This window comes from Dromiciops gliroides, chromosome 1 (genome assembly GCF_019393635.1).
Source record: "Dromiciops gliroides isolate mDroGli1 chromosome 1, mDroGli1.pri, whole genome shotgun sequence".
Classification (NCBI taxonomy): Eukaryota; Metazoa; Chordata; class Mammalia; order Microbiotheria; family Microbiotheriidae; genus Dromiciops; species Dromiciops gliroides.
The window spans coordinates 258,235,365-258,261,123 of record NC_057861.1 but is presented as its reverse complement, the minus strand read 5'-3'; the positions used below and the strand labels follow the sequence as shown (position 1 = coordinate 258,261,123).

The 25,759-nt window shown below is 35.5% G+C and overlaps 1 protein-coding gene and 1 pseudogene across 8 annotated transcripts in view; one reads left to right on the top strand and one right to left on the bottom strand.

The window, feature by feature from the left end:
- The window catches only part of SNTG1 (syntrophin gamma 1), a 1,086,140-nt gene that overhangs the window by 163,550 nt on the left and 896,831 nt on the right, over nt 1–25,759 (bottom strand). The window lies entirely within an intron of this gene.
- Nucleotides 19,099–20,568, top strand: LOC122736967 (annotated as a pseudogene).

Below are 25,759 nucleotides of genomic sequence, written 5' to 3'. Positions count from 1 at the left end.
CACCTTCAATTTTATGATGACAAAGAGAAATTCTGTATAGAGGTGCTTTAGGTCAAGTGATGTAGCTTAGAGGGGACACAAATGCCAATTGAGGGTGCTTATTCCAGCATATTTTTCTTAAGGGCATTCGTTGTTTCATATTTTTTTTTCTTTCTAGTTTCTGCATGTACTGGACCTGAAACACAATAGGGGCTCCATACATGTTTGTTGAACTGAATTAAACTGAAATGGAAAATTATCTTTTGTTATTTTTTTTTTAGTTATCTATTCTATCATTGGTTTTGTTCAAAAAGCCTGTGAAGTCACAAGGGGAAATGGTGTGGTTCATTAACCTTCATCTGATCCCAATAGTGCATTTTTATGAATTATGAATGATTAAGATCTCAGATTAAATCAAATTCAATTCAATTCAATTCAATCCAGATTAGTTCTTGGCTCTTATGTTAGAAAATATGTCCCACTTTCAACTGAAAATTAAATTGAACTTCCTTCTAAATTCATTGATTTTCTTCCAGTCTCAGGAATGACTAAAGCTAGACATGAATACATCCATAGGATTGCTAATATAGATAACCTCTCTAAGTTGCACTGTGGGTAGGGTTTTGGACCTGAAGCAACCTCAGACATTTTTTTGCCTGTGTGAGTCAATGAGTGTTAAGTGACTTGCCCAGGGTCACACAGCTAATAAATGCCAAGTGTCTGAAGCCATATTTGAACTCAGGTTCTCCTGAATACAGGGCTGGTGCTTTATCCACTGTGCTACCTAGCTGCCCCCAAACTCTGGCATTTACTAGATGTGTGATCCTGGAGGAGTCACTTAAACTCTTTCTGCTTCAGTTTCCTCAACTGGAAAATGAGGAAAATAATACCATGGACCTCACAGGGTTCTTGAAAGGATCAAATTAAATAATATTGGTAAAGCTCTTAGCACAGTGCCTGACACATAGTAGGTGCTTAATAAATGTATGTTACCCTCTGCCTACTTTCATTCACCACTTCATATCTCTTTGGGCTATGAGTTTGGACCATTGAACCTTTGAAAATTACACAGTAGTTTCAGTAAGTGTGGAGTTAAGGGTCTTATTTGAAAAGTGGCAAAACTTAATTCAGAATTTCTATCCTTAAGTAGAGATCCCAAGGTTTCTATTGACACAAAGCTTCTGTATCCACCAGAATTTAGATAGCAGCACTTTTTTGTGGTTGTAAAGAACTAAAAACCAAAGTAGATGCCAAACAACTTGAAATTGGCTCAACAAACTGGGGCAAATTAATGTAATAGAATATTCCTGTATTGTAAGAAGGGATGACTATGATCAATACAGAGAAGTATGAAAAGATTGATTTAACATAAAGTAAGCTAAGCCAGGGAAACAGTATAAATAATGACCACAACAATGCAATGGAAAAAAGTAGAAGTCACCACAAAAATGAATATTGCAAAATTATAAAGCATAGGCTTGTTCTCTAATAAGATGCTCCTCCCCAACTTCTGCAGAGATTGGGGCCCATGGGTATAGAAAATTGAGTATAATTTCAGATTTTGAGGATATGTTGATTGGTTTACTAATTTTTCTCTTATTACTCTTTGTTGTTGCTGTTCTATTTTCAATATAAGGAAGAGGCAAAATATTCTAGAAATAGAAGGTAACAGAAATTGAAAGACTCCACTGATCACCCCGTGAAATGAAAACCTCCAGGAATATTATAGCCAAATTCCAGAACTCCCAGATCAAGGAGAGAATATTGTAAGCAGCCAGAAAGAAACAATTCAAGTAAGTTGGTGCCACAGTGAGAATAACTTAAGACCTAGCAGCTTCTACATTAAAGAATCAGAGGGCTTGGAATATATTCTGGAGGGCAAAAGAATTGGGATTACAACCAAGAATCACCTACCCAGCAAAACTGTGTAATAATCTTTCAGGGGAAAAATGGGAATTCAATGAAAGAAATGCCTTTCAGGCATTCGTGATGAAAAGAAAATTTCACTTTCAAATACATGACCCTAGAGAAACATAAAAAGGTAAACAGGGAAAGAAAGCATAAGGGATATTAAAAGGAACTATTTACATTGCTACATGAGAAGAGGATACTTGTAACTCATAGGAACTTTCTCATTGTTAGGGCAACTGAAAGGAGTATATTTCTTTTCTTTTCTTTTTTTTTTTTAGTGAGGCAATTGGGGTTAAGTGACTTGCCCAGGGTCACACAGCTAGTAAGTATTAAGTGTCTGAGGCCGGATTTGAACTCAGGTACTCCTGACTCCAGGGCCGGTGCTCTATCCACTGCACCACCTAGCTGCCCCTGGAAGTATATTTCTACAGAGGGCTTAGGTGTGAGTTGAATCTGAAGGGATGATATCTTTAAATTCAAAAAAAAAATTTAAAACAAAGAACATTAGGCCTAGAGTCAGGGAGACCTAGGTTTAAAATTTGATATGAAATACTGACTAGCTGTACAGTCCTGGGAAAATCACATAATCTCTACCTCAGTTTCCTCTATTGTAAAATGGGGTAAGAGCAACTACTATACAGAGTTGTTGTGAGTATCAAAGGAAATATTTGTAAAGTGCTTAGCATAGATAGGGCCTGATACATAGTAGGCACTATCTAAATGGTTATTGTTTCCTCTTGTTTCTCCTACCAGTACCACCACCACCTCCAACACCTCCACCACCACCATCACTACTGCCACTACCACTACTACCACTACTACCACTACTACTACTGCTATTACTAATGCTACTACTGAGAATGATAAAGATCCATGATAATAATAATGATAATAATTGTGAGATGAAGAACTGCCTGAGTTCAAGGCCCATTTTTAGCATAAAGTTGCTGTGTGACCTTGAGCAGATCACTCAGTGCTTCAATTTCACAATCAACTCTCCAAGACTATATATTGCAAAACTAATTTTGCTAATCCTAATCAGCATTGGTAAAAAGAATTTCTACAGCAAGGAGCTCCCTATACTGAGAAAATCACAAGTATGTCTAGCAAATGAATATTGCTGCTGCTGATAGAATTTATGGTACTTAGAGTACCTTACTAGTATCCACAAAATAATAAAAATAACCACATTCCCCATACATTGTGTGTCTCTGCTATGGATAGTTGATAAAAAGATGCAGCACAAAATGGGAAGGTCTGGGTTGGTTATGACCTGAACCAGTGAATGAAGTACCCATAAAGGTAGATATGAGATCAACTGAAGTAACTTACATAACAGCAGTTCACATTTATCAAACCATTACCTCCTTATAATCTTGTGAGGTAGATAGTACAAGTATTATTATATCCTCATTTTTCAGATTAGAAAAGAGAAGCCTAGAAAGCTCAATTATCTGAGCTTGAGTCCCATACTGTTAGAACCAGAATAAAATTGAGCTTTGCAAGATCATTGTACTTTCTGCAATACCAAATTTGTTAATACATCCTATTTGTAAGAAATAATAGACAAAATATCTTCCACTGAAGACTCTAATTTATGTAATTCTTTGCTGTTCTTGATTCAGCAAATATGCAAACTGCTGAATTCAAGACATAATTCATGCACGCAAACATTTTTGGCTGTTATTTAACATATTTTCATTTATGCTTCTCATTATAGCTGCTTTATGAATTCAATTGTTATCAGTTCATGAGATAAGTTGTTAATAAAATGTCACTAATTTTATAAAAAATAGGAAATAATGTGAATATAGATAGATAATCTTCACATCAGAAATTCTTTTATGATTATGTTGCTATTATTGTGACAAAATAAATATGAACATGACTAAGAATGCTTAGACTTGAAAATCTACATGTTCTTTCTTCTGATTATTGGCTATATCCCCAGCTCATAAAACCTAATTGCCATTAAAATCTTTATTTCCAAAACAGTGTTTCTATTTCAAGGAAATGTCACCCTTCTTAAATTCTTCCTTAATGCCTAATCACTTAGCATGCATAACATTCATTGGAGGAGTATTAATGTAGTTCTCTCTGTAAAACCAGAATTGCCATATGTAGTAGACTTGGGTATTGATTTAAGTGTCTACTTCATCAAAAATGGTAGAAGGCAGGATATGGCAATGAAGAAAGGTTCTGCATTATGTAGTATAGATTCAATCACTTTTTATAAACTTTATATGGGGTAGATGGGTTTCTTATGCCCAAACCTCCTTACTGTGCTTTTTGGTACCACTAATCACTTACATTTCCTTTCTCAGCTGAATGGAATTTGATTGCTACTTTCACATAATTATACCAACATTTGAAGGAGAAAGTAAAAAGAAGCATTATATAGCTATTGTCTTACCCTTACATTATTTAAAACCTGATTTGTTTTAACTTGTACAATTTTTCCTTCCCTACTACCTATATTCAATTTGTCTTCACAACATGATATAAGTTATTTGAATCAGCCCATTTGTCTATGGGATTCAGAGGCCTTTGTTAAATTAATAAGGCCAACAGGCTGTTAAAACCCTAGTCACAAAGAAGAGGTACTATGGTATTAAATAAAACACACAGAATGTCACTAATTAAAATGCCCTCCCCCATACATTAAATCTTATGCTCACTGAAAAGCCTGAGAAGGAACTCATCCATTTTATCTTCTTCATTCAGGATCCCAAAGAAATCTATATTCATAGCTTCTCTTTTCTGCTCAATACAGATATTTTCTACCTATTGCTTTTTCTTTACACTTGATGATTAATAATAAGAGGTATAGGGGCAGCTAGGTGGCACAGTGGATAGAGTACTGGCCCTGGATTCAGGAGGACCTGAGTTCAAATCTGGCCTCAGACACTTAACACTTGCTAGCTGTGTGACCCTGGGCAAGTCACTTAACCCCAAATGCCTCACCAAAAAAAAAAACAACAAAAAATAAAAAACAAAAACAAACAAAGAATAAGAAATATAGGGGCAGCTAGGTGGCACAGTGGATAGAGCACTGGCCCTGGAGTCAGGAGGACATGATTTCAAATCTGGCCTCAGATACTTAACACTTACTAGCTGTGTGACCCTGGGCAAGTCACTTAACCCCAATTGCCACACACACACACACACACACACACACACACACACACACACACACACCAAAAACAAGAATAAGAGGTATATAAGGTGAGTAGACATTGTTGTTTCTCCTCCTTTGCCCTTTATAAACATATGATGTCTCATTTCATTTCTCTTCTCTGTAAATTAAGTAGTTGTAGGCATGAATTTAGATTTGAAGCTTTTCTTCATTGTTCTCCATATTCACATTTGTATACCTATTCCTTCAGATCCCCAGTAAACCCCCCTCCTAAAAACCAAGCAGAGGGGCAGCTAGGTGGCACAGTGGATAAAGCACCGGCCCTGGATTCAGGAGGACCTGAGTTCAAATCCAGCCTCAGACACTTGACACTTACTAGCTGTGTGACCCTGGGCAAGTCACTTAACCCTTATTGCCCTGCCTAAAAATGAAAATAATTAAAAAGTATACTAAAAACCAAGCAGAAAATCCCAACCAAACAAAAAAACCTTAATAGCCTCTAACCTTTATTTCATTTTTTTTTCTTATAGTGATTTAATCCAGCTTACTTTTCTGGGAAATGAAAAAATATTGATATGGCAAATTGACTATTCATTTCTTTTTGTAGCTATATTGACAAATCTGTTATCAGTAGCATCTGTTCAAGTAAGGTTATTGAGTCATCACACTAGGTAGAGAAGTTGTTTTGTTTGTTCCATGAAAAGAAACAAATAGAGATGTCCATTTTTTTTTTGGTGGGGCAATGACTATTAAGTGACTTGCCCAAGGTCACACTGCTAATAACTGTCAAGTGTCTAAGGCTGGATTTGAACTCAGGTCCTCCTGAATCCAGGGCCAGTGCTTTATCCACTGTGCCAGCTAGCTGCTCCCAAGATGTCCTACTTCTACTGTGTTCTAGGTATAGCTCATTATAGCCAATGGGTAGAGACCTAGGATAGGTCCATCACACATGTAAATACAGAACCATAGAGCATCTTATTTGGGAACAAGAATTCATATAATGAGTAACATGCATTTTTAGGCTTAGAGAAGACTGCGGGCCCAGGCCATAGGTAAGGACTGCTGTTCATGATCTTTAAACAATTATGATAAATAAGAAAATTGTTATTGGGCTGCAATAAAGAAAATGCCTTGAATTTTAGAATAGGAAAGAAGGTAGATAATTTGAACTATTGTATTCTAAAGTTGGCATCACTTCTTAAAAAATTATAGGACTTATTATTAAAGAGATTTTTTATGAGTACATAAAGATAAGGATGAGGGTAGGGCAGAAAAATGACCATTACAAACCAACATGTTTTGGGGGCAGCTAGATGGCACAGTCCTTAAAGCGCTGGCCCTGGGTTCAGGAGTACTTGAGTTCAAATCCAGCCTCAGACACTTGACACTTACTAGCTGTGTGACCCTGGGCAAGTCACTTAACCCCCATTGCCCTGCCAAAAACAAAACAAAACAAAACAAAACAAAACAAAACAAAACAAAACAAAACAACATGTTTTTTTTTCTCGTTTTCTCATCTGTAAAATGAGCTGGACAGTGGAGGACAGGCAGTGACTCCTTGGCGCTCTCCCCCAAATCCTTCCAAATCCCCTCAAATAATGTCATAAGACAATTCCTGGAGCAGCAGAACCCACAAAAAGATGGGGGGGGGAGATCATTTTCCAATCAAAGATGGCTTAGAAGGCCGGCAAGAAAGGTCTGTTATACAGGGCTGAAAATGGAGTACAGATCAAGGCCATACCACACAGTACCAGCCCCAGCCCCAGAGAATCAGGCCTCCCAGACTTGAAATCAGTTGAGACAGTGGCTTTTTCTGGAACTGAGCTCACGAACTGGTGAGGGGGTCAAGTGGTTGGCTAAGTGAGATTGCAGGGGTCTCTGCTGGTGCTGAGGCAGAGCTCTGTTGTGTTGCCTATGCTTGGAAGCAGAAAGTATTCTTGAGTGGCAGCCCAGGTTTTGGAGGGGTGCAGCACACTGGAGTTTGCAACCAGAGTGAAACAGAATTCTGTTCCCAGGTTAAAGAGCAAGCAGGCCTATGGTTACTTACAGACCAGCGCACAGGCCAGGGGAGTGGAGAATGTACCTCTCTTTATATTGTACCACCTAGGACCCCCTGAAGCTTGGGACAGTGTGCCTTGGAAGCAGTGCCCCACTTTAAGAAGGTGTTAAAAGGAAATAAATGGGATGGGAAAATCAGCAAACAGAAAAAAATGCTGACCTAAGAAAGTTTCTTTGGTGACAAGGAAAATCAAAATGCACCCTCAGAAGAAGTTAACAAAGTCAAAACTTCTATATTCAAAACTTCCAAGAAAAATATGAATTGTTCTCAGGCCATAGAAGCACTCAAAAAGGATTTTGAAAATAAAATAAGAGAGGTAAAGGAAAATATAGAAAGAGAAATGAGTGATGCAGGAAAATCATGAAAAAAAAGTCAACAACTTGAAAAGTCAAATTGGCCAAATGGAAAAGGAGGTATGAAGGCTCTCTAAAGAAAATAATTGCTTAAATATTAGGATTGAGCAGATGGAAGCTAATGACTTTATGAGAAATCAAGACACAATAAAGCAAAACCAAAAGAATAAAAAAAAAAGAGGGCAATGTGAAATATCTCCTTGGAAAAATAGCTGATCTGCAAAATAGATCCAGGAGGAATAAATTGAAAATTATTGGACTACCTGAAAGCCATGATCGAAACAAGAGCTTAGACATCATCTTTCATAAAATTGTCAGGGAAAATTGTCCTGATATTCTAGAAGCAGAAAGTAAAATAGAACTTGAAACAATCTATGATCACCTCCTGAAAGAGAGCCCAAAATGAAAACCTCCAGGAATATTATAGCCAAATTCCAGAACTCCCTGGTCAAGGAGAAAAAATTGCAGGATGCCAGGAAGAAACAATTCAAATATGGTGGAGCCACAGTTAGGATAATCCAAGATTTAGAAGCTTTTACATTAAAGGATCAGAAGCCTTGGAATATATTCTGGAGGGCAAAAGAATTGGGATTAAAACCAAGAATCACCTACCCAGCAAAACTGATTATAATCTTTTAGGGGGAAAATGGGAATTTAGTGAAAGAGAGGACTTTCAGGAATTCATGATAAAAAAGACCTGAACTGAATAGAAAATTTGACTTTCAAAGACAAGACCCTAGGGAAGCAAAAAAAAAGGTAAACAGGAAAAAGAAATCATAAAGGATATTAAAAGGTTAAACTATTTACATTCCTACATTAGATGATACTTGTAACTCATAAGAACTTTCTCATTATTAGGGCAGGTGGATGGAGTATATTTAGACAGAGGGCACAGGTGTGAATTGAATATAAAGGAAGGATATCTTTAAATTAATAAGATTAAGGGGTGAGAGAATATTGCACTGGGAGAAAGGGAATGGGAGAGGTGGAATGGGGTAGAGTATCTCCCAGAAAAGAAACATGAAAGAGCTTATACAGTGGGGGGAAGATGGGGGAAGTGCAGGGGAGTGAGTGAGCCTTAGTCTCATCAGAATGGGCTCAAGGAGGGAATAACATACACACTCAATTTTGTAATCTATCTAACTCTGGAGGAAAATAGGAGGGGAAGGAGATAAGGTGAGAAGGGTGAGAGAAGAGAGGGCAGATTGGGGGGAGGAGCCATTTAGAAGCAAAACACTTTTGAGGAGGGATAGGGTGAAAGAAGATAGAAAATCGAGTAAATATCATGGGGAGGGAATCTGATAGAGGGAAACAGCAATAATGACTGTGAAAAAAATTGAAGCAGAGGAAAGAGCAATGTAAGATGATGATGGTGACAATAATTGATTGATTGTTTGATGGATTGGATATATTGATTGATGATGATTGGGTGAAAATGAGAAGTGATTGATGAGGATTGATTGACAATGATGAAGATTGACTAAGGATGATGATGATAAAATGTATGGTGCTTACTTTGCTGGGCTTTTGTGAATAAAATTCTTTGTCAGGTATAAGGTACTATATAAATGTTATCTATTACTGTTGTTGCAATAATCAACCTCATGTGTTTATTGTAAGGAAATTTCTCTTTAAAGTACTATATGAGTGTAGTTTACTATTTAAAAAACGATGATCAGGATGCTATCAGAAAAACCTGGAAAGACCTACATGAGCTGATGCAGAGTGAAATGTACTGTCTATAAAATAATAGCAATATTGTAAGATGATCTGTGAATGACAGTCATTTTCAGCAATGCGATGATCCAGGACAACTCTGAAGGACTTATGGAAAAAGTGATCCATCTATAGAGAAAGAAGTAATGGTATCTGAATACAGATTGAAGCATATTTTTTTTGTTAGTTCCTTTACCTGAAGTTTTATTTTTGTCTGTTTTCTTTCTTGGGGGTGGGTGGGGAGGGAGGGAGGAAGATAATTTACAACATGAATTTTTAAAAAATTAATGTCAAAATTTATTTTTACACATAATTTGAGAAAATATAAATTCTAAAACATTTAACAATCAATCAATAAATGAAGTTATGAATGAATGAATGAGAACCACCATGGTTACCAGAGATACATCATGACAGACTATGTAGTATTATTTAACAGGGTTAACAGAAATGTGGATTAAGGGAACCTTATACCTGTCAATATAGTATTTTGAAAAATATCTCATACCTTTATAAATAGCATGGATAGATATCACAGAATCAGAAAAAATATAGAATTTTTGAGTTTTAAGTATTCCTGGTGCTATTTAATCTAATCCATATATAACAGGAAGTATTTCAACATGATATCTGATATATATTTACCCAGGTATTTCGTGAAGACCACCAATGAGGTGAGAATTCACCATCTCCTAAGGTATAACATTCTAATTTTTGAGAGTTTTAATTATTAGGATATTTTAAACCTCCAATCAAATTTAAATTAACCTCTTTGTAACTTGCACCTATTAACTATTTTTTAGTTCTGTTCACCAGGGACAAGCATAAAGAATGTAAGCCCTTTTGTTCCTAACTGTCTTTAATATACCTGAATACTGCTATAATGTTCCCCAGTCTTCTCTAGGCCAATTCATTCAAGCAATCCTCATATGCCCTTAACTAAAGTAGTTACCCACCTCTGGATGCTTACCAGATTGCTAATATCCTTCCTAAAATGAGGTACCTAGACCTGAATATGTTACTATAGAGAAGTCGGTAGTATAACTACCATTTTCTTATTCCTGGAACCTATACCTCTCTTTTTTAAAAATGTCTTATATTTTTAATTTATGTAATAAAATAAGCAAATCCATAGCACATTACAATAAAAAATACAAATGCATACGAGACTGCAAATCTATTATGCACACCTTGCTATTCCTTTCAAATATTTTTCAAAAATTATTGTGTAAATGTCTTTTTCCCTTTTTTCTTCCACGTCCCACCATAGATAGATATATAGATCTCCACGTGCACATCCAAATCCATATCCACATATGTATAGGTGTACATACACATATATACATATATGTATATAAATTTGTATTTGTGTAAAATGATTCTATACACACTTCTATTTATCAATTCTTTCCCTGCATGCAGATTGCATCTTTCCTCATGTGTCCTTGAAGGTGAATTTGGGTATTTATAATACTATATCTCTCTTAATGAAACTCAAGATCAAATTTGCCTTCTTGGCTTCCATATTACATTTTTCTATCATATTGTATTTTAAATGCACCAAAATCTGTTATGCTGGAATTATTCTTTAATCACTCCTTCCCATATTTGTGTAGTCAAATATTTTTGATGAATATATACATATAAGTATATATGTACACATGTAATCACATATATACAGACATATGCAATTATATTCATATACATATTTAAAGTAAAGAGAGCATATCAACTGATGAGAATTTTTAGGTGAATTTATATCTGATTGGCTGAAACCCTATTTAGTGACTATGTCTTACCAATGTACATCCTAAACCTTCAACATAGGTCTTTACATATCCGAATTTAGTAAATATTTGTTAAACTAAGAGGGAAGGCCCTAGTGGAATTGCATAAAACTGTCCTCAGCCCTTTTCTATTCAACCTTTTAATCAATTACTTAGATGAAATCCTAAATGGCATGTTGATTGAATTAGATGACATGACATTGAGAGAAATTGCTATTGCATTGCATGACAGAATTAGGATTCAAATATAGTCAATATTGCTTTAACATGTGTTTTGAAAACACAAATTTGTTCCACCTTGATTAATATTTTAGGAAATTATTTGGGCATAAAGCAAATTCTGTGTTTGTTTATGCTTGATTTCATCTTCAAGAAGTAGTGAGGCAACACAAAAAAGTGAACCATTTCACAATAATTCATAAGCTGCAACCCTTCTGATGCCCACTTCCATAAGCAAATTGGATCTTTTTCAAGGTAAAGTGTCATGTTTATTGTATATCTTCTGGTATAGTAAGAGCTGTGGCCTGAGGGAGGCTAGGCCCCCTTCTTGCCTCCCCCATCTTCCACCATGGTCAGGGTGTGCCTACCCTAACTCACCAAGGTTCTCAATTTCACCAGCTCAGATCCTGTGGAAATTGGGTCACACCCTGAGCAGCAGCCCAAGGCTGGAGACACCATCACTATTTATTGTCATATTTTATCTATTTCTCAAACATTTAACATATTTAAACCAAACTATATTTTTATTAGGTACTTAATTTTTTTTAATATGAACTCATGAAGTTTTTGAGTATTGTGCTCCAACCCCATTTTCCCCATAAATCCTGTGGTTTTTATTGTGTGATTTCACATAGCACAGTGATTTCTAGGAACGTATATGTTCTATTATCCCAGAATTGATTGTAGTTCTTAATAGATCTTAATAGTCTGCTAAAAATAACAATATACAATTCAATTGCATTCAAGCTTTAAAAATTAAGTACTCACTACTGTACTAAGTACTGGATTAATTAGGCAGAATATAGCACAACTAGAAATTCAGCAAAAAAAAAAATATTAAGCTTCTATTGTGTACAAGGCTCTCTCAATCAATCTTTTTTTTTGTTACTGAAGACTATGATTGCATTAGCTATTTTGACTTTCCTATCATTCAAGTTACTCATATGAAAATTGCTATGTTTACTGAATTGAAGAAGACAGACAGAATGTGATGGTGTAGGCTTCATATATTTGAGTTACAGTCATAAGGAAGAAGAATTAGGCTTATTCTGGTTATCTCAGGAAGGGTTAGGACCAGTGGGTGGAAATTATAGATGGGCTAATTTGAGATCAACAAGATGAAATTTTCCAACTAATAACAATTGCAAAAAAACACAAAACAAAACAAAAAAAAATGGAATCAGCTAATTCAATCTATTATACATTGGAAGCCTTCAAATAAGGTCTGTTTGACCACTTGTTTGGAAAGTTAAAGAAATGATTAACCATATAGGCAGGGCTTCGATCAAATGATCTATGAATTCAAATCTAACTCAGTCTATATTTCTATATTTCTAGAGTTAAAAAGAGGTTTTACCATCAAGAACCAAACCTTTCTGGAAATATTTGTCTAGCAAGATTTCTTTCAAGTGAATCAGTCGGAATGGAGGAAAATAAAGGTGAAAAAAAGTATCTAGCCATAGAATGCAATTTTTCAAAGAAGAAAATAAGTGTGGCAAGACCTAAAATAAAGACATACATCTGACACATATAAGGAAAAGAATCTTGGAATCAATAGGATGGAAGAGAAACATGAAATCACTAAATCTGGTATCATTAATCTCACATATAAAATCTCTAGCATGTGGTCATCCTCCCTCTATTTGAATATCTTTGGTGGTAGAGAACTTGTCCTCAAGTTATTTCATTCTACTTTGAAGAATTTTAATTGCTTGGATGTTTTTTTTTAAATGATCCCCAGATTTGTCTTTTTGTAACTTTTATCTATTAGCATCATTGATCTGTTCTCTAAGAAATGTACTCCTTCATCTGTGGCAGCCTCTTCAACTTCCAAATATCTGAAAACTGTTATCTTGTATCTTCTACATCTTCTATGAGTGTATGAGTTGTTCAGGGAAGTCTAGCGCATTCAAGCTGAGGGCTTACTGAACTTTTTTCAGGGCTGTTCATCCACTTATATTGTCTACCTGGTACTCAATTCTCACCTGTGGCTCTAATAAGCTGTAGCATGCAAATTGGCCATGCCCTGGTAAACCATCTTGGCAGACAGGTTAAACCAGTTTGAAGGTAAACCTGTCAGTGAGTTGGGTGGGGGATTGTCTACCCCAAACATGTGAAGACTTCCTCTTGTGGAATGAACCAATGAGAACAATTTGTTCCAAAGGCCATGAAGGTGACTGAAGCAGCTGTTGTGGTGGACTTAAAGCTTGGTCAGACATCTAAGACATCAAGGTCAAGCACTGCATGCTGGGCCATTGCTGGTCTTTCTAACTTTGGTCTTGTCACTGGACCTTCATGACTCTGGAAGAGAAAGTGAGGCTGACAACTATGCAATTCTGCCTCACTTAAATCCAGTTCACCCATGAATCAAGACATCACCCTGCAATGTCATTGAAAATGATGCACAAACATCAACACGAGTCTGCTATATTCAAAGCTAAACACTACAAGTGTCTACAACTAATCTTTTATTACTTGGATATTACTTGTCTACCACATTTGGTATCCTCAGTGGCCATCATGCAACTTGTTAAAATTAAATTTATTTCTAAGGTATAGAACTCAGAGAGGAACACAGTATTATAGAAGACTGCAAATTCCTTAAAGAGCCCTTCAATTTCAATCATCTCTGCTGGTATCTCCAGAATTTAGCACAATTCCTTACACATAAGAAGATAAAGACTACATATATAATTTTTTTTTTGGTGAGGCAATTGGGGTTAAATAACTTTCCCAGGGTCACACAGCTAGTAAGTGTTAAGTGTCTGAGGCTGGATTTGAACTTAGGTTCTCCTGAATCCAGGGCCAGTGCTCTATCCACTGGACCACCTAGCTGCCCCTAGATATATGATTTTCATTGGTTCAGGGAACACTTTGGTGAGGAAGCTCCCTCTATTGATGCCAGTGGGCAACTCTTTTGCAACTTAGGGTCTTTATTTGTCAAAAATTCTGAGACACTAAACCATTTTCCTAAGATGACACTTCTGATTTGAACCCCTGTCTTTCATCTTGAAGGCTGGCTTTCTCTCCACTATCCTATACTGCTTCTCCGAGCATTTGATAGCCTATATATAACAAGGAATTAGCACATTCTTTTTGGTTGATTGGTGATAAATAGGGTTTTACCAGTTTAGAATTTAATGAAGCTTCCTTCATACTGGAAATTATATTTCCATTAGGTCAGCCTAAAATTACATTGGGTCTTTTGTCTATCACATCACACAGTTAACTCATATTGAACATGCAGTTCACTAGCATATTGAGGGTTGCTTATTTTCACATGAGCTGCTTTTGTAGACATATCTCAACCTGTCACTGTGTAACTTTTTTAACCCAAGCATAACACATTACACTTATTTATAATACACATGATCTTATTGAAGTGCTCATCACAAAGTAGAGATAATAAAAGTCATTTTTCCAAGGCCACAGATATGAATCTTCATAAGACAATCTGGGAATTATTAAAATGGGGGACACTGAGGAAACTGCCAGTACAGTGAATAGGGATTGGACTTGAAGTAAGAAAAACCTGAGTTCAAATCTAACCTCAGGTACTTACTGGTTGTGAGAGCCTGGGCAAGTCACTTAACCTAAGTTTGCCTCAGTTACCTCAAATGTAAAATGGGAATGAAAATACCACTTATCTCATAAGATGGTTGTAAAGATCAAATGAGATAACATTTGTAAACCTCTTAGAATATTGCCTTACAAATAGCAGGTGCTTAATAAATGCATCAATACTAAAAGTTGAGGGTTGAAAAAAGAGGCATAGAAGTGCAGGTATATTACACCATGTTAATCAAGTCCAGGAGAGGGGATGGGGGAGGGAAACACAGGAGAACTAAGAAAAAATACAGTAAAAGATGAATAGGAAATTAGGAATGAATTAAGGAAGAGACCATGAATCTCATAGTTAATTGGTGTTGATGACATGAAAAGGATATGAACCTTCTTTTTGTAACTTATGAAGGTAGAATTATTACTATGCATTTTCTAGTTAGGTGTATTTACATGGGCTATCCTCTGTGCCTTGGAATGCACTCTATTCTCTTAATCTAATTTCTTTTCTTTCAAGGTGTCACTTCCATGAAGCCTTCACTGAGCACTACAACTGAAAGTTACAGCTTCTCAGTTTCTCCTAAAATACTTCAGGATGACTTAAGTTTTGTGCTTATACCAATCCAATTTGTTTAAGATGGATAATAGGATAAGCATTTATTAAGCACTCTCTATATGCCAGGCACTGTGCTGATACTCATTCTACTAAATACAATCAAATGAAAATTTTGGTGACCTACTTCCAGCTATATTTGTCTAAGGGGTTAATACCATATAATGATGAGAAGTCTTCTAACAGGTTGTGGATATGGAAGAACTGATGATTCAGGAGTAGCTGAACCAGAATTGAGTGTGCATATAAAAAGAATGACCTGCCCCACTCCCTCACTCTCTTTCCTTGGTGGCTTTCAGTGCAAAAGACTGCTTTGGGCTTCTGTAGCAGACAGTTAGCTGAACTTCACCAACCAGACACCATGTTCCCATAGGCTATGGACCATGATTTCTTTTGTGTTTCCTTGTTGCTGTAATTTAGTGAGCAAGTATTCTGAGATGGAAGTGCCCAAAATATCATGCAAGTTTAGGAAATCCTGAGAGAGCATTAGAGGTTGCATCAACAACTAGAATTGAACAGTAGGTTTAGGATTTGAGGGGTAACCAAGCTGTTTCTGAAGACACATATCCTTGTGGGCATTGTAAGATCTGAAGAGATTATTAACCGTCAAACCAATTAAGGAAGTATTATAGCAGTTAGGTGACAAGTGCCATCTTAGCTTCCCTAGAAATCAAGCACAAAGGAACGGAGAGAATGTATGAGCAGTGGCAGAGCAGCTCAAGACAGCAAATAGTTAAACATAAGAGGAATTTTATGATGACTCTACAAAGGATAAAAAAATACTTCCAGGTCCCAGAATTGGGAGGTACAACTTTGTCAAACAGTTTTTCTATGCATGTACTTCATAGCAATTAGATTGTTTAAGCCCATTCTCCACAGGGACCTTGATTGTATAAGGGGAAAGCACACTCCTGAATTAAGGGAAGTGTCTCATACCAGCTATTCTAGATATATTTTCTCAGTAAATTCCATTTCTTAAAGTCAATAGAATTAAACTTAGAAATAATTAGGAGTACCCTGGTATCAGCACAGGACGAATAGTAGGAAGCCACAGTGTAAGAAGCCACAAGCCCTTTGAGTTACCACTAAAACCCTGAGAGGTGTAGCATTCAGCTACAGTATATGAATGCAAATGCTGCACTGGGCAAACAAGTCTCACAGTGTGTGCTACATATTTATCTGAGCAAATTTCATATACTTATGAGTAGCTTAAGTAGATTATAATGGAAAAGAACACCACATTTGTCATCTGAAGACCTGGTTTCTATTCTCAGCTCTGCTACTTACCTGTGTAATGCTGGATAATCACTTCCCTTCTGGGTCTGAGTTCCCTCATCTATAAAATAAGGAGTTTGGTCTAAATCATCTCTACTATCCATTCTAGCTCAAAATGTAAAGTAACTTCACTGAGGACAAAGTTATATTTCACCTTTATAGTCACAGTTTCTAGCATAATGTAGAGGCCCAGTAAAAGTTTATTGAACTAAATTAGACAAGAGGCATTTCTGGTAGATTTTTATAAAAATAAGTGACATAGATTCTTTAATTAGCTGAATATTAGTTAAAACAAATACTCACCTTTCGCTTCCATATTCTTTCATTTAATTAACAAATGTTATGTTTTAATGACATTAATGCATGGATATACTTTTCATACTATACTTTAAAGACTGATGTACTTGTAAGTTTTGACAATTTTTTTCCCTAACACTTTTTATCTCTTTGTCATTTTCTTAATCAGCTGAATTATTTTGGATTGTTTGTTCTTACAGAGTTAGAGCTATTAATTCCAAGCAAAATTAAAGCACATTGTTTTAAACACAATTAGCTTTCACTTGGAAAACACAGACCAATTAAACTTTCTTTAATCTGGTTCCAAATAACCAAATTGGGAAAACAAAACATCACTATGTAAATTACATCATAGTATTAGCAATGATTCTATTGTGTACTGCTGTATTTGCCCATTATTTTTTTTTTTTTTTGCGGGGCAATGAGGGTTAAGTGACTTGCCCAGGGTCACACAGCTAGTTAAGTGTCAAGTGTCTGAGGCCGGATTTGAACTCAGGTACTCCTGAATCCAAGGCCAGTGCTTTATCCACTGCTCCATCTAGCCACCCTACCAGACAAACTTTAAGGAAAATACCTGAATTAAATAATATTAGACAGAATATTAGAGAAGCTAGAAATTTTGTGGACAAAACTCTTTTAACTGGAAATAAGAACAATTGGCCAATACCTTTTTAAAAGAAGAGCAATCTTGTATAAATTAATTGTATGTGTATTTCATAAGAAAGTCACTGCTGTAAGTGTATCTAAACAGTGTCTTAAATCATCATTAATCTCTCTAATCAATACTTTTGGCTTTAAAGATTATTTAATGTTCTGTGGTAAAAAATAATTTGCATGAAAAAAGGAAGGGAAACTTTGAAACTTACTGTTTCCTGTCGACATAATAGATAGATATCATGACATAAATATCTTTAATCTAATTATAAAGTCAAGGTGATTCAAACATTTCCCTGGTAAAGTGGTCTATGCCCAATTTTTCATAGCTGTGGAAGGATAGTAGAGTGAATGAGAAGTTTTCCATAGAATTCTTAATTGCATGGATTTAATAGATGTTTCAGATGATTAAAGCAGTTCCATTCATTGACGATGAATTCCAAGTAGCTTCCTGTCATGAGAGCATCAGGCAGGATTCAGGGTCATTGTAAATCTGAGAGGAGTTATTTTTGGAGCCTTGCCTTTGCATGCTGAGTGTAATCTCAATGATCTTAGTACAAAAATTAACAGACTTCACAAATGTCAAGAACTGTATATTCACAGCAAATTGAGCTAAATACTTCAATACTCATTGGAAAGATCACTTTTCATCTAGTCATTTTATACTTCTTTTAATTTATCTAAATTATTTCAGTATTTTCCCCTATAAATGATTAAAAAGACCATAATAATTATGTGACATGAGAAATAGTTATTTTACCATGTAATATTGTTCAGAAAAATGTTTTAAAAATACAATCTAATGCTCCCTCTTTTCTTTCTCCTTTAATACACAAGATAGCAGATTTATGGGTTCTATTCTAACAACAAGAAAATTACCCATTTGTTACATTTTGAGAAAAGGGGGTCTTTAATATATCTTCCTGCTCTGAGACATAAGTCCAACCCTGGCACTCATGCCTTTTTCTATCACAGATAGTCTCAGTCATCCCTCATAAACCTATGGATGGAAATCAAGGGATTAGGAAGGAGAGGAAGAACATACAATATACAACATTGGATTGGTTGAATGATTCATTTAAGGAGAGAGTTGACACAGGATCATAGAATCTTAGTTCTAGAGCTAGAAGGACTCGCTGACATCTAGGATCAGGAAGACCTGAGTTCTATGTTGACTTAGACACTAGCTGTGGGACCATGGATGAGTAACAACCTATGTAACAATATGTTACATAGTATTTAAATTCTTTTGTCAAGCATTTTAAAATCATATTTTAATCTGGTTTGTGCCTGTACTAAGGAGTTTTGCCAGCCAGTTTGATTCTTCTGATGAAGTTCAACCCCCACATTTTACAAGTAAAGGAACTGAGGCCTAATGAGAGTAACTTGTTTAAGATTGCATAGATAGTTCTGTTTTAGTGCCATCTCTTCATGGTGCTGCCTTCTTTTCCTCTTCCTTCTTTGCCTCCTCCCATCATTGCCCTTAGTCTGAACTGGCTGCCTGGACCTTGGAGCAGTCATAGATCTCAAGTATTTGGAGGTCTTACAACATAGTGGATATTGGAAAACAAAGAAACTGAACATAACCAACAAAATATGGAGGATGTTGAACAAGTGAAGGAAAGAATTGGTGAGGATACAAACAGCAAAGCTTGTCAGGTGACTGACTGTTCAGAGGATGCAGAATCCTTATATTCTTGCTGCTTTTCAAGGAAGATTGGATGGTTTAGTGAGAACATCTATGGGATAAACTGAAAGTTTGCCCAAAATAGTTAAGCAACATGTGAATTCCCTCAAAAATCTTCATGTAAAAAGTGTACAGATAGAAGCCAAGTTCTTCGAGAATGTCTATTCTCTTTAAAGTTATTTCAGTCATCTTTGATACTTCATTACCCCATTTGGGGCTTTCTTGACAAAGACACTGGAGTGAATTGCCATTTCCTTCTCCAGATCTTTTTACTTATGAGGAAACTGAGGCAAACTGGGTTAAGTGACTTACCCTGGCTTACACAGCTAATAAATGCCTGAAGCCAGATTTGAACTCAGGAAGATGTGTTTCTTTGACTTCAGGCCTCACAATCTATATACTGTGCCACCTATGTGCCCCCATGCTGTTATTAACCAATCACTTTTAATAAGAGAAGTGAAATCATTAATGTAATTTATGAACCTACAAGAGTAAGAATGTGCATGGGAACCAGATGATGATGAAGAGATTTCTGAGGAAATGAATGAGAAGACTAAGCTGAAAGAGGAGGGAAAATGAAGATGGAGAAAAAGAAGACCCTAGAGGAATTCCTGAATTTTGATTGTTTTTATAAAATATCTTGACTCACTCAGTGATGTGGTTCAGGAACATGACAAACCTATTTTGAAGCAGTTTAAAGGTATTAGAGTAAAGTTATCAGATGCTGGTCAATCTATCAGTTTTATGTTAGCATTTCACTTTGAACCCAATGATCATTGCACAAGAGGTGTTGATGAAGGATATATCACAAGCAGTCAGAAACAGATGCTGATGTCTTATTCTTCGATGTACCTGAAATTTTGAGTTGCACAGAGTATCAGAGAGATTGGAAAAAAGGGGGAAAAATGTAACTTTGAAAACTCTGAAGAAGAAACAAAAATATAGGGGACATAGGAAATTGTGAATTATGACAAAAACAATTTGCAACGATTCATTGTTCAATTTCTTTTCTCTTCCAAAAATCCCTAAAAGTGGAAACCTAGATGATGTGGAAGCTATTCTTGCTGGAGACTTCAAAACTATTAATTTTTATGTGAGTGTTTTGTCCCAAAGATCAGTTTTATACTTCACAGGAAAAGCTATTATGGTAATGATGATGATGAAGGTGAAGAAGGGAAAGAAGAATCTTATGAGAAAAATGATTCAGAATATGACCCCAAAATCCAAACCAGCTGAGTGCAAGCAGAAGCTAGCAATGTATGCTGTGGCCTTGAGGATTACTGCATGCCCCCTTCCTAAAAAATATCTACTAGCTATTTAGTCTTATGTTTTGTATTTTCTTTTTAGAATCAAGTGAACATTTTTTCATTAAAAAAGAGCAACTGTTTAAGGACCAGTGCAAACTTTCTACCTAGCATTTTGGTTGTTATTTGTTTTGGGGTTTTTTTTGTGAGGCAATTGGGGTTAAGTGACTTGCCTAGGATCACACAGTTAGTAAGTGTTAAGTGTCTGAGGATGGATTTGAACTCAGGTCCTCCTGACTCCAGGGCCGGTGCTCTATCCACTGCACCACCTAGATGCCCCTCTACCTAGCATTTTAATAGTGTAATGTCTGCTGGGTATGTAGAATGAAAAACACTCCCTATCACATGTTCGTTACTGTATAGTTTGGTTCTTAGAGGGTCTTTTGTCATGTAGCTACTAGACTACAGCTACAAAACATTTACAAAAATATTTATTGAGAGCAATATTGGTTTAAAAAAAAGAAATCCTTCTGAAGAACTAACTGTGAGAAAGGAATTATTGATAATGAATTTCTTGGGAGGACACATTGACCCAGTCTTAGCCTTCTCTTCACCACCACCTGCCCATTTGGGACCAGCACTGGATCCCATGGATGGATCAATAGAAATGTAGATTAAAATCACACCTGTCTGAAAGTGCCTTTGCCTCAGAGAGTCTGTTTTTCACAACACTGATCATGGTAGATCTCATTTTAATATGGACCATTCTCAGGTCATGTCAACCAATGGAATTGAATGATGTTAGCCAATTAGCGTTGATCAGTGTGTACAAGCCACCTCTATCAGAAGAGGAAAGAGACTTAGATCATGAGATGAATACCATTCTGGGTGAGGAAGACTGTCTGGTAGCTCTCTCTAGGTAATATAGGACTTCTGAACTGTGCTTGGAGCCATGTGCTCTCTCTTAGAGACAATATGGTTCTGTTTGTTGGTTTTTTGGCTTATGTTAAATGTGGTCAGTGCTCTCCTAACATTTACTATGATTTAATAAATGCTTACTACCTAAATGGGTGCAATGTCATTAATTGATAAATAGCAATATTTTAGAAAACCCCAACTTAGTTCCACAATAATTTAGACAGAAACAGTGTAGCCTCTCAACATTTTAAATGACACACTAAACAAAGTATTCTTTTCAGCCCAGTAGTTGAATGGGCTTAAGTTGGCTTTCATTAGCTGTGCCTTCATTACTTTATTAGAGAAATGATGTGACTTGTACAAACAAGGAGACAGAGACAATGCATTTTAAAATTTGATTTTTGAAGAGACTCATATGAGGTTAAGAATTTCCAGTACTACCACATGTAATGTTCATAATTATCTGCTTGTTTATGGATTCTTTTATTTGGATGTAACAATCTATGAAGAAGCTTTATCCTATTAAGATTATTGTTTATTGCTGGGATGTGAATAAAGCCTTGTATTTTTAGAAGTTAGCATCCTCTTATACTTGTGTAACCCTGTAATTCAAACTAAAAACATCTTTCCTTTTCTTGGTGGTACTGGGGTATACCTTCACTAAAAATGATCACTTATACTACCTGATATAAGCTATTTCAAATTCTTTTGTTGCAATTTCAAAATAAATTACCAAGAAGAAATTTAATTCTCATAGGATAATGTCTTATTTTTTGACACATCTAGGTATCTAGTTTGACAGTTTTAAACAGTGGACATCATTTAGGAGAGGGAACCAGATTTTAGAAAGCAGTCCTATATTTATCAATAGGCAAATATAAAAGAACCAGAAGACAACATTTCAAATCATAATAACTTTCTTTTTTTAGTGAGGCAATTAGGGCCAAGTGACTTGCCCAGGGTCACACAACCAGCAAGTGACAAGTGTCTGAGGCCAGACCTGAACTCAGGTACTCCCTACTCCAGGGCTGGTGCTTCATCCACTGCATCACCCAGGTGCCCCCATAATAACTTTTTTTTTGTTTTGTTTTGTTTTTAGTGAGGCAATAGGGGTTAAGTGACTTGCCCAGGGTCACACAGCTAGTAAGTGTCAAGTGTCTGAGGCCGGATTTGAACTCAGGTACTCCTGACTCCAGAGCCGGTGCTTTATCCGCTGCGCCACCTAGCTGCCCCCCTCCATAATAACTTTTTAAAGATAATTATTGTTAAAGTTATATTTATTATGGTTTTGGGCTTCAAGGTAGGGAGAAGGTGCTATTCTAATTCTCATTCCTTAATATTTGAGTATATTATTTACTCATACCTCTATCTACCCATATATTTAAATGGGTATTTTTTATTTACCTACCTCACAAGAGTGTTGAAGCTTATTAAGTTACGTTATATAAAAATTGTTCTTGATATTAAAAGGCCAGAATTTTTTTTAAAGTTGCACAAATAGTAAACATTAGAAGTGACATTTAAATCAGTAGTAAGCAGCTAAAATAAAGTTTGAATCTGTGTCTTTAAATTTTATAGCAAGTATTTTATATTTTTGTTTTGTTTTTGTTTTTACTGTTCAACATTGCCCTGAAAAATAATAGTATAAGCATAGAGTGCTTTAAAGTTCCTGATGTCATTATAGGATTATATCACTGGATCCTCACAATAAACCCACAAAGTAGGGAATGCAAATATTCACATCTACATTTTACAGAGGAATGAACACAGACCCTCATATGGTAAGAATTTCACAAGGTTAACAAATGGTTGAGTCAGGATCAGACAATAAGTCCTGGGTCAGATAATAGGTCTTGACTCTAAATCCATTCTTTATCCCTCTCCCCCCACACATATCATACTGCCTCCCCAGCTACCTTAAGTGTGCTTAAATAGTTACCCCTTCAAGTTGTATCTAGCCAAGTCATTCTTCTATGTGTCTATGTTGAGATACACCAGCGAATCCATTACTTGACTATTACGTGAAACATTTTTATCAATGGCCTGGATAACGACAGAGCAGGAATACTTGTAATATTTTCAGATGATAAATAGCTGAAACAGATAATACTTTGATAATAATTGGTATTCAAACAGATCTTGACAACTACAATGGTAGCCTCAAGTTACCTGAAATTGAATTGGGATAAAGGTATTTGGATGGAAAAATAAATAAATCAATTATACAAGTACAAGATTAGAAAATGGGGGATGGGGTAGAAAGAAACAACTTGGATGATTATTTGATGATATTGCCACATGACTAGCCAAAATGGGAAGGAAGGAAATGAAAGAGTGGGGAAGGGAAAGAGGGAGAGACTAGTGAAGGAAAGGAGGAAAAAGAAATGAAGAAAAGTGAATCTGTTAAATAGACTAGATAAGCAACAATCAGAATTTTTTTCAAAAGCTTCATATTTTAAAACCCAAGAAGAGAAATTATTTATTGAAGAATTCTTTATTCAATAAAAAAATTGGAAGGGAATTTGTAAAAGAGATTGTTAAAATTAGAATAAGACCATCATTTTTTGTCATTCACCATATTAGGTTACAAGCATAAACATGAGTCAAATGTAAAAACTCACATAATTTTTTTAAATGGAGAAGATGGATGAAAATAGCTTTCACAACTTTAGCTAGGAGATAACCCGTACCTTAAAACATATAAAATTCACAAATTCAATTAAATAAAACTGAAAAACTTTTGCATGAACAAGATCAATGAATGCATTTAGGATAAGAAGTAACAGGCAAGGTTGGGGAAAAGGTTATTTTTATCAAAGTTCTCCAATGAAGGTCTAAATCCTAATATTTATAGGGAATTACCACAAATATATATCATCAATAACATCATTATTAGATAAGTGATAAATGGTATTAAACAGTTCTCAAATGAATAATTTTAACTTATTAACACTATCACTAATAAGAGAAAATCATGATCAAGTGAAGTTTCCTTATCATGCCCAACAAACTGGCAAAGATAAGATAAAATGTCACTTTGAGAGGGGCTGCAGGAAGACAGAGGCACTAATATATTTTTCATGAACTTATAAATTGGTCATAGTTTAGAAAGTATTTTAAAATTATGTCTAAAAAGTTACTAGAATGTTTGTACTCTTTGACCCAGAGATCCCCTTTCTAGACACATATAGACCAAGGATGTAAAAAACTGAAAGAACAATGCTATGTATACCACTATGTTAAGAGAAGAAAATTTTGTGGACCACAAAGTGTCCGTTGATTGGGAAATTGTGGTACATCAATATAATAGAATATTTTATTAAATAAAAATGATGAATATGGAAAATTCAAAGAAACTTCGAGAGATAAATGAAATGATAAATAGTAAAATAATTGGAACTAAGAAAAATTTAAATTATGACTACAAAAAATGTAAAAGAAAAAATAAATCTGTATGCTAATCAAGCTGGATCCTGAAGAGGATGTTAATATAAATGTACCTCACCCCTTTCATTGGGGAGGACAGAGACTAAAGGTGTAGAATTTTGAAAATGCTATGATGTGTGTTCATGTGTATTTTTTTTTTTGTTTGATAGATATAAACAGACAGCAAACAGACAGACAAATAGATGGATAGATAGACAGATAAACTGATCAACTGATTGATAGGTAGATCCAAATTTGTCCCTAAGGAAGTTTGTACCTTAGGGATATTGGAGGGATATTTAGAAAAAATAATAAAATTTTGAAAAGTACTCAATACATTTTAAAAAAATTAGAACAAAGGAATTATAAAAGTTTAACAATCATAGCATTATATAAACTGAATGGTTTAACCCAAAATAGTTTACTCTTTGTTACAGCCACAGAATGGCCACCTGCCATGAATATTGCAGATACCTTTGGTTAACATCTGTCTCCCAATTTTATGCTTGGCTTGATGTTAATAATCAAAAGATTATCAAATTCCTAGGACTGCTACATTTTAAAGGAAGTTTTTTCAAAGTATGGTTATAAACAATAATGGAATAAAAGGAAATATAACCTAGAGAAGAGATTGGGACTTTCAATTTTACATGTTTAATGAAATGAATTCTCTCTCAAGGAGGTTGTGATAATCTGAGTATCATACTTTATAATTTGTCATTAGGCCAGGAACCTATCCTTTTCATACTCATGCCTAAGGATAGTCATGGCTGCCCACATTAGGAGTAGAGCAGGTCAAGGTTTCCATGCTTATCAATGGTAGACAATTTGGATCTATGCTCAAAGGGCTATAAAACCATGCATACTCTTTGTAGCTAAGCTCAAGTGCCATCTTTTGCATAACACCTTTCCTGATACTTCCAG